Consider the following 15615-nt stretch of genomic DNA (forward strand, 5'->3'; position numbering starts at 1 on the left):
AAAAATGTCTATTAGGGCCAGGAGGAATAATACTACTTGGATGTCTGCAAACACTACTTGGCTTATAGAAAAAACACAAGGCAACCCCTACAATCCCCGTGGGGTGCCTGGTGAGAAAGGCAACACTAGATACGCAACTTAAACTCAACCGTTGTAATATCTCTGCAGCATTCAGGGGATTGCGCCATGGTATCCCCTGTCCAAGGTCTTCTCCCCTTCCTGACACAGCTCACCGTCCTGGTCATCTTTAGATGTCTTTCAGGAACTAGATCCATGGCAGTTCTAGACTTAATGAAATGTTTGCTTTTCAGTAGTAGTGGTGTTGTTGATTCCTTCAGACCAAGCTGAAGTAAAGGAACACCTCATAAAATTACCACATATGGAGTGGCCGGGGGTGAAGGCCGAACCTGCTCCCCGGTGAAGAAGGTGGCAAAGAGTTGCAATCAGGAGCAGGATTGGAAATAGGGGCTCTGAAAGGAACTGCCATAGTCAAATATTAGACTGCCCCCTGTCCCCCTAAACTGGTTGGGGTACCATAACCTGATGGCCCCACTGGTCTTCCCAGTGAGGTATTGGTTTAGGGATTCATCCTACCATCTAGATGAGCATCAGTCTGGGAGTTTGAAACCAGCACAGCCCGAGTTAGCATTACTTTATCCTTCTCTTTCCCAGGAGCCTTATTGAATCATGATCATTCGCTGCAGGGGTCGACCCCACCGGACCCACCTCATTCCCATGGCTCACAGGGGCAAAAAACTCTTGGCTGACCAGGGTAGCACATCTAGATCTTAAGTCCACCACCTCAGTGTGCAAGATAATAATTGAGTTATTAGATTTGTACAGCTACTCCTTTAGCAAATCTATGACCATCCTCATTAGTTTGAGCTGAGATGCGCACAAGGTCCAACTGTTTGCACATGTATTGTATTCTACTTGCCCAACCACCGAGGGCTTGTCAATCTTCCCCTGGACACACTTTACAGAATCCACACTTTGACCAGAGCCCAGGGAGCGCCATACCCCGCGGGGAGCATTAGTATCGGGCTTTGCCAACGCCTCCTCTGCTTGGGTTGGAGAATGTGGGGAACATGAAATCCGTAACAAGGTGTTTGAGGCATTCGATGAAGATATTATAACAGGACTTCCATCAGCACTCATAGTCTCATCTATTATCTCATTGGCCACTTTCACATCTGCACCAAAAGCTAGGGTCCAGTGGCAACAACTTGGGGGACCTTGCAGAGCTGATGGATGTTCTCTGCACTCTCTCTTTGCTTATCCATCACACTCAGTCTCTCACTTTCGTTCTCTCTTCCCCTCTTTCTCTCTGCCTCTCTTTCCCTTGCTTTCGCTCAGGGTTAATTGTTAGAGATAGAGGTGCTGTTTTTCTTCAAACAATAGATAGAAGCTACATGTGTAGTATTCTTCAGAGATTAGAACTTTCATGTGCAAAATGTTATCATCCAATTTGTCCCAGGGAAACTTGCCTGAGCAAAACAAGGCACTGCACGAATGAGCAGCGCGGACACAAGGTGATAACCTAAGAACTATCACACAATCAAAACACAAGTTAAATCAACAAGAGCGATTGGACTGGAACAAAACGCATCGGTAGTTTAAGACACATTTAAATGAATGCAAAGCAGTGTTGCCTTCAAGGCATATCAACTGAAACACGTGATACAGAGCAGTTACACGGCGATGGGAAAATCTGGACAAAGTTCATACAATCGCATATGATAACAAGCCATTGTCTCCGGCTGAAGGCAGCCCCTCATAAAAGCCAGACTCCGGGGCTGACTTCACTTCCGTTTGCACTGCGTGGCAACAGTTAAAGACCACGTGATATTGCTGAAATCCATAATTGTTTGATTTAAGACAATTGCGTGACTCTTAAAAAATATTCCTTTGTAAAATGTAAATGTGCATCTCTTAAATAACACAGACCACCCGTGGACTACATAATTATCGGCTCCAGATGGCGTTATATCACGCTTACACGAAACATTCAGCATATGCTAAGATGCTGTAAACGAATGATTCTAAAGTGAGATTCTCTTTGTTAAAATGTTATTTACATTATAGCAACACAATCAATCTGCTTCACAGCTGATCCACCCAGTTACACACCCACAGAACATCTCTGCACTGCGTGTGGTTCCCCACAAGCTGTGGGTGCTAAAGTAGTCCCCGTTATCCCAAGTTAAATGCCGCAATGCATGCTATGTTGTAAGGACGTATCACACAAGCAACTCACTAGTATGCCCGTGACGCCTACTGCTGTACATTGCTCCGTTATTTCCTCGATCAAGGTGTATTCTCAATAAATGCTTTAAATAATTAAACAGAGGTTCATGTTTTACTGGAAGTAGTTGTCCTTAATTTATTGCTTGTATGTTATTTAATTGATCTTTCCCGTTATTACTCATTACATTAAGGAGCACATAGTTGTGTTGCCGCTTCAGTTCTACCTCTCACTTTTTGCTTTGGTTTGCTTTCCATGGGAAATGGTTCAAGGGAAATATGAATCATGGATGTTTTGGGGAGGCTCGAGTCCTGTGAACTTGCACAAATGTTTTGGGTGATTCGACGAATGAGGTTTGATTCAATGTATATACATGCGTGGGCGATTTGCTCGACACCGTGGCAATGTTCTGTTCTGGTGTTTCCTGCTGACATTCAGCACTCATCGACAGTTGTAATTGGATTTCATCTTGCATAGGTGTTTTACGATGTACACAAGTCAGTGCTCATGGTGATACGTGTATCTCCAAGCTAAGGTTGGTCAAAGGGCAGATACGCTAGATAGAGGCTACTTGCACACACTGTCACAGCTTTCAACTTGTAAATTAAAGCTACCCATTGTATTGTTGTGGTTTGTGATGCAGTGTGGCATTCTTTCTCTTATCAATCCAATTTCTTCTGGCATGCACAACACTTACAGTACAGCGAATAGCTGTTGGGCATTGTGTTGCTTAATTCACACTTACTGTACTGCCGCCCTCAGACATCCACCCTGCTCCATCACCTGTAAATAAGAATATCTACTGTGAATGATAATGCACTATCAAATAGTGTTCCAATAACTCATGCTGTTTTGGGCTGTCCCCTCTCACGATCCTGCTGCCTCCCTAATACTCCCAGTGAATGTAACTGCAAGTAACATTATTGTAAGGCACCCAAACATGGGAATGGTCAAACATCCATTTGACCTCCTGCAAATCGTTTCTTGGATAAGTGCTCTTTGGTATGTAAATGCAAGGAGAAACAAACGTTATTTTGGAGAACGAACACTTCTTGGAAAAATGTGTTGAGGTTGGACCAGAGTGAACTGTAACACACATTAGGACAGTAAGAATAACCTTATCCATTATGGATTACCATTACTGGGGCCCCGACCATAACCTGACACAGTGGAGCCCATTTTGCTGGGCCTTTTTACATTGAATGGCGGTACCATATACAAGTGCATTTTGATGCATTCAGTCCCGTTTTTGTAGTAATGATTCTATAAATGACAAAGTCGTAATTATGCACAAAAATCTGGGTGGACCCGGAATTCCATTGATTTGTACATATCGGCATATATCCAACCTTAACACCCTCCCACCAAGTGCATGCAGTGCCGGACAGAATTAACATGGATTCCTACAGAACCCACCTCCTTTGAACTGGCACAAAAAGCAGAGGGATTGCTGAGGACTACACTGTGTGTCCACGGGGATGTAAATTCACCAATATGCCAGTGGTTGAGGAAGTAACATCATACGTCTGATGGCATCATGGGAAGTGATGTCACATGAACTTTCACCCAGATAACATCAGCTCCTCTTTAACCCCGATGACATCAATGTAAGTTACATCACTGCAAGTGGCTTGCGGACATATAAAAAGTACTTAAGTGTACAATACCAAATAGGTACTGAAGCTGACAAGAGTATTTTAGATACCAACCACATTTGAACAAGGGAGCTGCCCTCATATGCCATGGATGGGCTCATGATAGGACAGGGTTAGACCCTATAGAATCAACAAAAGCGGAGGCACTGCCATATATATGCCATATCAGCATTGTATGGCCAGTTACTTCCATGTTATGCCGATTATAGCTGCATCTCAGGTCTTGCAATTATATGATGAGCAGAGCCCATACACTGCCAGTTGCTGTGATAATACAGTATTAAAAAATAGATGCAAGTCACCAATAATGTACAGAGCATTAACGTTTTAATTAATGATAATGATTTGTTATTTGTATAGCGCTTTCGCCAAAGCGGTGTAAATAGCACATATTTACATTCAATTATCATCACAACCGAAGTTGGTAGTCATTTATCAACAACCAACTTTGAGAGGCCTAATGGAAAACATACGACAAAGCGGTCCCTTCAAATAGGTGATTAACCTTTAGTCAACAAACACAATACGCTTGTGGTTTAGGGGATTCGTTATTAAGGGAAGACATTCACATTTCCTGTCTTCCTCTAGGCATTTAAAACACATTGACAAGCCATACATATTTTAATAGTTAAACTACGCAATTAAAATCCTGGCAATGATTGACTAGCCATCAGTTCAGTAAATGTACATAATTCAGCTACAGTGGTCAGTACAAAACACAACAGCAGATAGGAAAAATTGAATTGCTTCCTACTAAAGTAACTAGTGCTGGGTAATTTCACACTGGACATACCTCACACCATTCATACCATTCTGAAAATACAGAATTCATACTTAATTCATAAAAAAGAAATATGTATAAACAGATATATGTCCAGCATGTTTCTTTCCTTAAAGTTTTGGTGTCTTACATTATAGGAAATTCATCAGGGGCTTGTGATTTTGTACAACACAACTCTGTAGCTTTCTAGAGCAGCCTAAACATCAATTATAGTTCATGCTCTGATTCAATTTGTAGCCCAAGTCCTCAATCCTTGAGCATTTATGGTCCTTGTGCAATTGTGGAAGTCTTCCCCTATAAGGAAACAACAAAAAATTGATATAAATTGTCCATATGTTCATGAGTCTTAATGTCAAGTAGCGTCCATTTTGAATAAATCAATCTGGACCTAGTGCCAAATAACATTTTTTGCACCACTCATCTTTAAAACTAACCATCTTCTCTACTCCAGAACTCCACACTTTAGGGGCCAATAATGTTTAGTAATTGACTCTGATTTCGACTTTTAGCCCATCCCTCTAGACACTACCACCCGGATCAGTATGCTGGCTGGATAGAGTGTGCCCTTAACGTGCTAATCCACAATCGCGTAGTTGCACACGGGGCATTCTCTAGCTATTCGGTTATACATTGTCAGAAAAAGCAAAACAGCAGCTAGGCTCCTTACCATTCTTGCATTGATTTCCAATCACAAGTGCTGGGTCGAGCTTGATCCATTCACTCGTAGGTCATTAAGCCAGAGACTTCTCCTTGTTTTTTTTTATGATCTGAGAAACTAGACATCAAAAAAACAAAACATACTTCAATTAAAACCTGAGTGTTTAATGATGAGTTGTTCCTAACGTCTGCTGCATTCCACATCTAGTTAAAGTCTGATATCCTTACCAGCAGGTCAAGTTCCAGAACTCTTTAACCATGTGCAGCTTCTCCAACTGGAGCTGCGTGGGTTCTTCGATATCTACCGGGGAATGTTCTACAACTGGAATGGTTGGTCATGCTGCAGAGTCTGTTAAAACTCTGCATATTCCCCACTTCAGGCAACCAGCATAGCTTTGGCTACCTGAGGGTGTAAGGAGACGCAAACTGTGGTATGTTAATATCTTAACTTGCCCCATCGGGTTTAAACCAGCCTATGTGGTTTATCTAAGACAGGATTGCGAAACTCTTGTCATCGCATAGATGTTAAGCACATGGTTTCTACTGGAATCTTAGCTAAGTTTGTAATGGCCAACGGCAACTGCTATAGATTATCCCATGCAACTGCTTGTTGCTTATAACTGATTTCTGGACGAGTTTGGGCAAAAGCCCTTCTAGTTGACATAAAGTGGACCACACTGAATGTTATAGTGGTCCTAGTGGGAGGGGCTACTCTACTAAACCCTTGCTGTATGTCGCCTTCTGCAAGCATCAGTGCGGCTCACGCCATTGGTTGCTCCTTTTTAAATGTGACGCTCCCTATTGCTGGATTCCTGTAGGGCTACATCAAAACTTCTTTCTTCTATGGTTGCCTGTCCTCTTTCTATTTCGTGCTCTTTCATCCAATGCAATTTGCATATGTTCAATGGATGATTGGGACCCACATTTTACTGCGGTGCTTGTAACCACTTCCTAGGAATCTAAGTTACTGCTTTACACCGGTTGGTGGGGTCCGTTCTTGATTTTGGCTCGTATTTAATTTGGATGATAGGTCACAGACAGTCTTATAATTCCAAAACGTGTCTTCTATTACCTAGCCAACCGTTATGGCTTACGTTGTGTTAACCGAACTCAGCAGAAGTAAGTGTTTTCCGAGTAGATCAAACTACAGCAACCAATCAAAGTTTTCATTTAAACCTGTTTGCATGCTATTCGTTAAGAAAATAACTTTGTGATCTTTTTTCACAAGGAGTTTTTTGTCTTTATTGCTGTCTGTTCCTGATTTCAGTCTGTACACAACGGACCATTTCAGATCTTCAACGCTATGTACATACTCAATCCAGTGGTCCACTAGTGGAGCTTTTGGCATACGGTTTTTGATGCCGCTCTTATGCTCACTTATCCGTAATTTAACTATTCTATCCGTTTTGCCAATATGCACTTTTTTGCAAGGGCACCAGACAACATAAATGATCATATGGGAATTGCAGTTGGTAAGGTTATTTTGGTTCCAAGGGGTTTGTAGGCCAATGTCAATCGTCATGCTTTTACTTGTCGAAGAACAGCAGGTGCACTGTACACACGGATAGTGTCCTACCAACTCAGGTAAACCCCATTGTTGAGGTAATGTTTTCTGTTTTGTTGGTCTCAGACTGATGTTGTTGCGTGTAATAAGGTCTTTGATGTTGTGGCTCCTTTTGAAGGCAATAATTGGTCTGGGTATGGGTTGGTCACCCTTTTCCATAATGAGCCAATTCCTTCCAACGATTTTCTTAATAGTGTTGGACATATGGCTGAAGGTATTGACAAACACTATTCGTTTCACTTTTTCTTTTTAAGCTCTCTGTTCTTTGTATTCCAGAAGTGCGTCTCTGTTATTCAGAGCATTGGTTGTAACTTTGATTGGGTAACCTCTGTTGGTCAAGCGCTTCTGCATTTTGTTGGCTTCTCTTTTGTAGTCTGATCTTTTAGTGCTATTTCTTTTCAGGCTGAGAAATTGACCCAATGGAAGGTATCACCACATGTAGTGGGTGGAAACTGTATAGTGGAGTACCGCATTTTTGTCTGTCAGTTTATTGAACAGCTTCACATATAGCTTTTTGTTTTCAGGGTCAACTGAGATGGTGATGTCCAAAAAGTCAAGTGACGACGGACTATGGTTCGAAGTGAACTTCGAGAATCTATCTTGCAAATGTATCCACAGACAGAAGCTCTCGAGTTCATTGACCGTTCCTTTCCAGATGACAAAAATGTCGTTGATATAGTGTTTCCACATTCTTATATTGTTCACAAAGGGATTATGCTGTTTGATTATTCTCGTGATCTCAAATGCCTCCATCTAGAGATTAGCTACACATGGGGCCAAAGTTGCCCCCATGGCGGTTCCTTGAATCTGTTTAAAGAACTCACCATCAAAGTGAAAGTAGCTTTCCATGAGTGCCAGCTTGGCACACCATAGAATAAACACAATTGGTGTGGATTTCACAGTGTAGTCCTGAAGTAGTTTCTCTCCGAGCATATCTAGAGATGCTCCTTGTGGAATACTTGAGTATAGTGCCATAACGTCTAAACCCAATAGGATTTCTATTGACAGGTCAAAAGCCATTTATACTCATTTATTAACCTTGAAAGAATAAAAGGTTGAGTTGGCCTGGGAATTGGGATTGGAACCTGCGACATGCTGATCCCACATAGATCCCACATAGATCGCAGCAGCAAGATCTCTACCTGCTGACCTACCCAACCTCTTTGCTATTATAAATGCAAGGGCACAATAAGAAAGCATGTAAAAACTGGCTGCACAATATAGACCAGACACATCATAACTGTTATCATGTTTGATATATCCTTGATGATGCACAGTAAAACACACCATTTCACAGTAAAACATACCTAGTCTGGTCTCACCAAAATGACACTCTAACCATGTTATAACATGTATCATGCTTACTTTATCATAGATGCCCAGAAAAATATGCCATGACACAGTAAGAAATGGCTGCACTGGCTGCACGCAAATGCCAGTCTAGACAGGTAATAACACTTCTCATGTTTACTTTATTATAAATGCCCAGCAAAAATGCTATGACTCGATAAGAAATAACTAGACTGGCTGTACCAAAATACCAGTCTATCCACTAATAACACATATCTTGACAGCTATATATGGATGCCCATTACGTTTTGCATTTGCTCCCTCCATCCTCACCATCCCCACACATCCCCTCTCCCTCCCGCTCTCCTCACCCAACCCCCAAAATCAGCTCTTGGCCCAGCATTACCTCCACATCCCCCTTCCTCGCCCCAGTACATACGTATGAGGCAAGGTGCTTTATAGGTAAGTACTGGGGCGAGGGATTGTAGGTCTAGCTGTAAGGAAGATGATGGTAAGAAATCCAGGAATTTAACACAAGCACACACATTCACAAACCATTCACTTGCTCATTTACACATGCTCCCATTCACCATTAACTCACACACTTACACCTAGCCACGCATGCATCAAACACTCACTCAGTCACACACATTACATAATATACATAAATACATGCACACACAAACACCATTGCATGCACATACGCACACACATTTACAAAAAAATGCATGTTCATACCTTTTTCCTGAATCGTGGCTTGAGGAACTGCTCTTCAGGGAGGCCTCTAGCTCTGATGCTCCATGCACATAAGGAACGAACTCTGGTTCCTGTCATGCGCAAAGGAGAAGGAGGCATCCATGTCCTTTTGGGTGGACGGCCTTGGATCTCAAAAATAAATAATACATTTTTTAAGTCACTCTGACTTCAAAAAGAAATGATTTCAGTTACAGAAAACCATAATGGAAATAATTTCTTTATGAAGTCCGAACCTGCCCACCTGCATCGGGACATGTGGCAATAGGCAGAGGATTCTGCTGAATGTAAAGAGGACTTTGTCTAAGTCCACTTTACTTTTGATTACCCTCTGCCCCCGTTACCAGGTTTTGCAGAGGCAGTGCCAGAGGTCACAGGGGAGTTGCCAGGGGTCACAAATGCAAACAGATGGATGGTGGAAACCTAATATAGCCCAGCAAAAGACATACGAATAGTGTGATGATTATGGTGCACAAACATATAAACTTTAAAATCGAAAAAAACAACTCAAGATCCAGAAGGCAGATATGTCATGGCTGAAGGTAGGATAGCTTAGGAGCCACTAATACTGATATCATCCTATGGTCCTAATATAGAAAACCTACTTTCAAACAACACACAACCAACTGCTACCCCACAATGTAAATAGTCTGATACTTTGAGCGGACTGAACCAAAATAATTAACCCATACTGGATAGATCAGGTCCTCAGAAGAGGCTCTTGTTGCCGTCCCTCAGACCTTTTCATAGGTTAAGATCTTGCTGCTCTCTGATATACACCTGGAGATTGTTGCACACCATGACACATGATTATACGTTTCAGTCACCAAGACAACAAACCTTCTCTAAAATTGACATCATCTTAATAAAAGTTTTCAAATCTAAAGAACTATTAGACACCACAACAATGGTGAAAGAAATATCATGCCCCAGTGAACATACTATTTCACACATCAACTGAAATAAGGTCAGCAACGAGTTAGAAATATAATACATGACTGCACCACAAAGATGAAGCTAGGGAAGAGATGAACAAAACAATGTTTGCCTTTTTAACCCTAAATGACAAGGGCACCAAGTCCCAACAAAGATTATGGAATGCAGTAAAAGATACACTATCTAAATAGGAATAAGGCTAACAAAAGGATTGAGAATTTAAAAACAAGAAAGATTGTTTATTTGGAAAAGGGGGGTGGAAGGATTGGATTTGAGCAAGAGCTTAATATAACGATTGTGAAACAATAAACTCAGTCTTGGGTCCAGAAGGTGGTCAAGGTCCACAACTGGATGAGACTTATGTTGTGTCCAAATTAAAAGGGTGTGGAATGAACTTAGAGGTCTGGAGGAGGAACATAATTAATGATGCAGGTAAGGTCAGGTGAGGGAAATAGACAGTAGTAACGATAGAAGTAGGAGGGTGGTGAGACAGTATAAGATCTTGTCAGCCCATTCATCAACAAATTCTGATAAAGCAGGAGTTCTGAAGCCGAAGGTCTATAGATCAGAAACAGGTATGGATTTATCAGGGGTAAACACACTGTTTATGTCTCTAATGACCTCATACTGAACAACAATTCAATCATTATTTCCAAACATTGTCCCGCTTCGACTTATAACCTCACATGATATTGAACAAGTTGAGTTTGTGGACTATGCCAGACAGATACAATAATTGTAAATATTAAGTCAAAAGCAATTTTTTAATCTAATTTTCAATGACATGGAAAGGTTTTTAGGTTTGAAATTTGGCATTGTTCAGTATAAGAATAACAAATGGGGTAGTTCAATGTAGAGATTGAGCCACGGTCACTGTATTTTGCAAGAAGTATTAAAGGAAACATAAAATGCACAGTATCTGTCTTGGGTCCGTGGAAGTTGTGTGTGGAAGAAAATAATGTAAAGGCACCCTTAAGGGAAATGGCTATGGTTTCCTACAATACTGGCACAACACAAGCACAATCTGACTAATCCAATGAGAGAAAAGGATTGGCTTTAGGAATAAGATGTATAGCATAGTATCATGGAATAGAAGGGGCCATAGTAGTTTTTACACCGCCAAAGAAAGATCTCCTATTGTGGGAAATCACAAGATATTCACTCTTTAGAAAATGTGGTTTCTGAACCCCCCCTAAGATGGATGGGTATTGCATATTTCTTAAGAAAGCAAAAAAAAGTAGTTTAGGTAGAGCCTTTGCTGGAATCATTACTGGAGTAAGCACTACTTTTTGTCCCATTGTCGAGAGGTGGGAATTGGATTCCCTTGATATCTTAGCTGTGAAATTAACATGCCAAATTAACAATTAAGGAAATACATTAACTTGCTAATTATCAATATCTATTGGAATGCAAGAACAATAGAATATTTATTTTTTAATGTTTCAACTCTTTACTTGAAGAATGGTATGGCATGGTTAAGTTACATATAGTATGCTAACAGGTCATTTGACTGTTACATACCAGACACTCCTAAAACGTGAACAAGTGATACTGCTAATGGGACAGAATAAGCATGGAGGTAGACTCGCGTCACCCATGGGCCTTAGCATATTAACTAGAAAGGTAGCTTTTATTTTGAATAATGCAAACTATTGAGGTATCTATTAAATAATGATAATATGAATTATTTGTATATGAAATGTTGAATGTGGATTTTAACAGTGTTGATTGTATGTTTTTAATTGTTTTGTATCTAGTGAGGTGCCAGAAACATTTGATTATTGTGCGCTATACAAAAATGATAAAGGAGACATGTCAGGTAAGCCAAATTGGAAAAGGGGCAGTGGGCACTGAGTTCGACTACATGTTCATTTTGGAAAACATAATTAATAACATTGTTAAAATGAATGTGAAATTATACCCCTAGAATGATCATGCTTATATCTTACTGCATGTTGATAATAATGTTACAAACTCACATTGTGAAGATGGACCATTGTGGTAGTAAACCAAAGAAGCAATAGCTGTATCAAGTGGTATAAGGACTGCTTGATAAAATATAACACATTGCTAGAGCAAGCTATGAAGAAATCAGGGGTAGGGGATGGCATGCTGTTGAATGTGATAGAATATAAGGAAATAATAGACAACATAGCGAGGCTGATAGATACTAATTTCGAAGTAAAAACATAATAGGGCATTTTCAGGTTCGCATAGGTTTTATATAAGGATACAAGAAAAAAAAAATATGAGATTGATAAGGTTGATTAAAAAGGACCAAACGATCGAAGAATAAAGATAACAAAAGCATGTTAAAGTAGCAAACAACGATACAGCAATTGGTTGACGTTTTATTGTTACGAGATAAACAATAGTGACAGTAAGAGAATGTTGGGAATAGCAATTACATTTAATTCATGAAGGCTTTGGCAGATTCTGAATGAAAACAAAGGAAAAAAACACTCATAGCAAATCCAATCTCTGAAGAAAGAATGGAATACTTATTGGAAGAGAAAGTTTGGTACACCAAGCAAAATGCAATGAAGCTTAAAAGTGCGCGCAAACAACAAACAAGCACAGACGCCAGGATGAATATGCCGTTCCTAGCAGCAGTGGTCGTGGGATACCGCAGGAGGAGGAGGAGGAGGATAGTCAGGCCCAGAATTTTTACACCCAGAACCAGCCTTTTTTGGATGCCTGATGACCAGGTGTATGGGAGGTACAGGTTTCCACCTCACATAATACTCGACCTGGTCAGTGAGTTGGAGGATGACCTCACATCACCCACCCTGTGCTCCCAAGCACTCAGCCCCCTGCATAAGGTCCTCAATGTACTGCACTTCTTGGCCACTGGATCATTTCAACGGACAACTGCTATAGTGGGGGGGTGTCACAGGCCACGCAGTCACGCTGCTTATACCAGGTCTTGGCCATCATGACTGCACGCCCATCAGTCCGCAGGCACATATACCTGCCCAGAACACCTGCAGAAAGGCAGGCTGTCATCCAGGATTTTTACGGGGTGGCACACTTCCCCAAAGTGCTAGGTGCCATTGACTGCACCCATGTGGCTCTACGTCCCCCCAGGGCATCAGAGCACATCTATAGAAACCGCAAGCACTGGCATTCCATCAACGTTCAGGTAGTATGTTATGCCAAGGGAATCATCACCTCAGTATATGCCAACTATCCAGGGTCCACCCACGACAGTTTTATTTACAGAATGTCAACCCTAAACCGGGACCTAGAAGCTGGGCGGCATGGCGATACATGGCTGCTCGGTGAGTATAAATGCCACAGCACATGCATGCATGTCAGATACTGAGCAATGTCACAACCCCACTAATGATACCCATCACCACCTCCCCAGGGGACAGTGCCTACCGTCTGAGCACCCACATGATGACACGGAACCCCACCACGCCACCCGAGGTAAGATACAACACTGCCCACATTGCAACCCAGGCATAGTGGAGCGCACATTCAGAGTGCTCAAGTCACGCTTTCGCTCCCTTGACCGTTCTGGCGGGCAGCTTTTATACGCTCCCCCAGTAGTGTGCAGGATCATAGTGGCAGCATGTGTCCTGCACAATGTTGCAGCACGCCGGGGCCTGCCCGTGGACATGGTGGTGCCCCCACACCCCCAACCACATGCACGCCCGCTGCGCATGGGAGGGGAAAGGGCACGGGGTGAGGCAGCCCGTACGCAGCTGGTGGCTAATTACTTCACCTAAAATCACACCCCTGTGGAGTGCACACAGCCCTGGCACATACCAGCTGACAATCAATGATGATGACATAAGGGACAGTCAACTGTCACAACCATACCAGCCTGAGATTGGTCACCTGGAAGTGTTTCATTGTGTGCATCCCTACCTACACAAACACCACCAATGCTGTGTCATCAAAAGACCCACTTCTATGCTGCAAAAATCATTACCCCCTTGCAAAATACAACATGACAACAGTGCCATTTCACCCAACCCCTCCCCAGCACCGCCACCCAACACACCATGGCATGTCATGCTATGTGAAAGCAAACAAAGCAATCCCCAAAACATGACACAAGTGTCAAAGTATAGTGTCCTTAATGGAAACTGCCCACACACAATATGCTCCCAGTAATGTAGAACTAACAACACACATGACCAAATACTTACCAACAATACAATGCAGCTACACAACCTCAAACATAGCATAAACATGACAGTACTAAGTTAAAGTAGTGCTAGTCTTACAACCTGATCATGCCAGCACATCGGCCACTTCCAACTGTACAGTGCTGCTGCCACGCAAATGTCCAAGTGCACTGCTCACAACATGAACTCCATCTCCAAAGTAGACGGCCTTGTGAAGACATGAGGAATTAACCTGCAAATTAGGCGAAAGACATGGATGCACAAGCACATAGCAATACACCATGCAGTGTACAATTCAACAACAATATCCACTAGGAATGTATCCACACAGCTCATGGGAGTCCTACGTCACTGTGTAAGTCAATGTCACTTGGGCACACCCTTTGCAAGCCCATGGGAACGGGAAGCAGGAGGGCTGTGTGTCTCACGAACCCAACCATCTAACCCAAACTCAGGACAAGCCTGCATGTGCCCAGCCGGAATACAGTGGATGCCCACGGGAGCCACACAAGGAAACACACTGCAAAAAAAAATATATATATATCAAAAATCAAAAATGGCCATGTGGGGGCTGCGAGGGGGAGGCCACACAGGAGGTCCGAGGACAGGGTGTGCACCAACACCCACCTGTGTGGATGTTGGAAAAAAAAACACTTCCATGGGCTCATGGCCTGCACGGCTATGCCAATGTGGGAGAACTGCTGCTGTCGCTCTCATCACCCTCTGCTGCTGCCACAGGAGGTGGTGCTGCCACAGGAGGTGGTGGTGCTATGGGAGGCAGCCCACGCAAAGCCCTGGTATGGTCCTCCATGGCAGCAAGCATGCGGGTGTGGACGGTCTCGTTCTGGAGGATTATAGTGTGGAGATCCCCATGCAGCACCTGACGTGATGCCCGGATCTCCTCCCGAGTTGCCTGCATCTCAGCTGAGAGCGAACGTGTGAGCCGCTCCAGCTGCTGTTCTGTCCTCAAGTTAGTGGAAGCGTCAAGGTCAACAAGAGTCTCCCTGAGGTGATGGAGTTCTACCCTCAGGGCTTCCCTGTGGCCCTGGGACTCTATTGATATCGATTGGCGTAGAGTCTCCAGTGCCGCCCGTCTGTCCCTGTTAGACGCCAACATGTCCTCCCTGTGTGATTGGCAAATGGAGTCTGTTGCTTGCTGTAGTAGCTCCATCTGCCTTTCAGGGGGGACAATGGAAGCGGCCACCCTCTCCATCGCTTGAGCCATCATCTCAACTGATGCTGCCTGTTGGGTTGCCATACCGTAAAAGGATTGTTCCCATGCGGTATTGCCTGGTGGCGTACGGCCACCGCGTCGGCGGGCACCACACCTGTTTGGGGCAAGGTGATCTGCGCCTTGCTGTGCCGGCACTGCCTGAGTCTGCAGGACTGTATTCCCCCTCTGATCTGCTGGCCCAGGAACAGGATCAGATGTTGTGGAGTGTGACCCTGCATCCGTAACCGCCAAAGGCGGACTTACCAACACTGACATCCCCATAGAGGGTTCTACCCCTGGTACAGGTGGGTTCGACAGAACAGAATCTCTGCCAAGAACACTTACCTGCGACGCCACATAGGTCTCATCATCCGAATCAGCA

The sequence above is a fragment of the Ambystoma mexicanum genome, chromosome 7q (genome assembly GCF_040938575.1).
Source record: "Ambystoma mexicanum isolate Mex_15411 chromosome 7q, UKY_AmexF1_1, whole genome shotgun sequence".
Taxonomy (NCBI): domain Eukaryota; kingdom Metazoa; phylum Chordata; class Amphibia; order Caudata; family Ambystomatidae; genus Ambystoma; species Ambystoma mexicanum.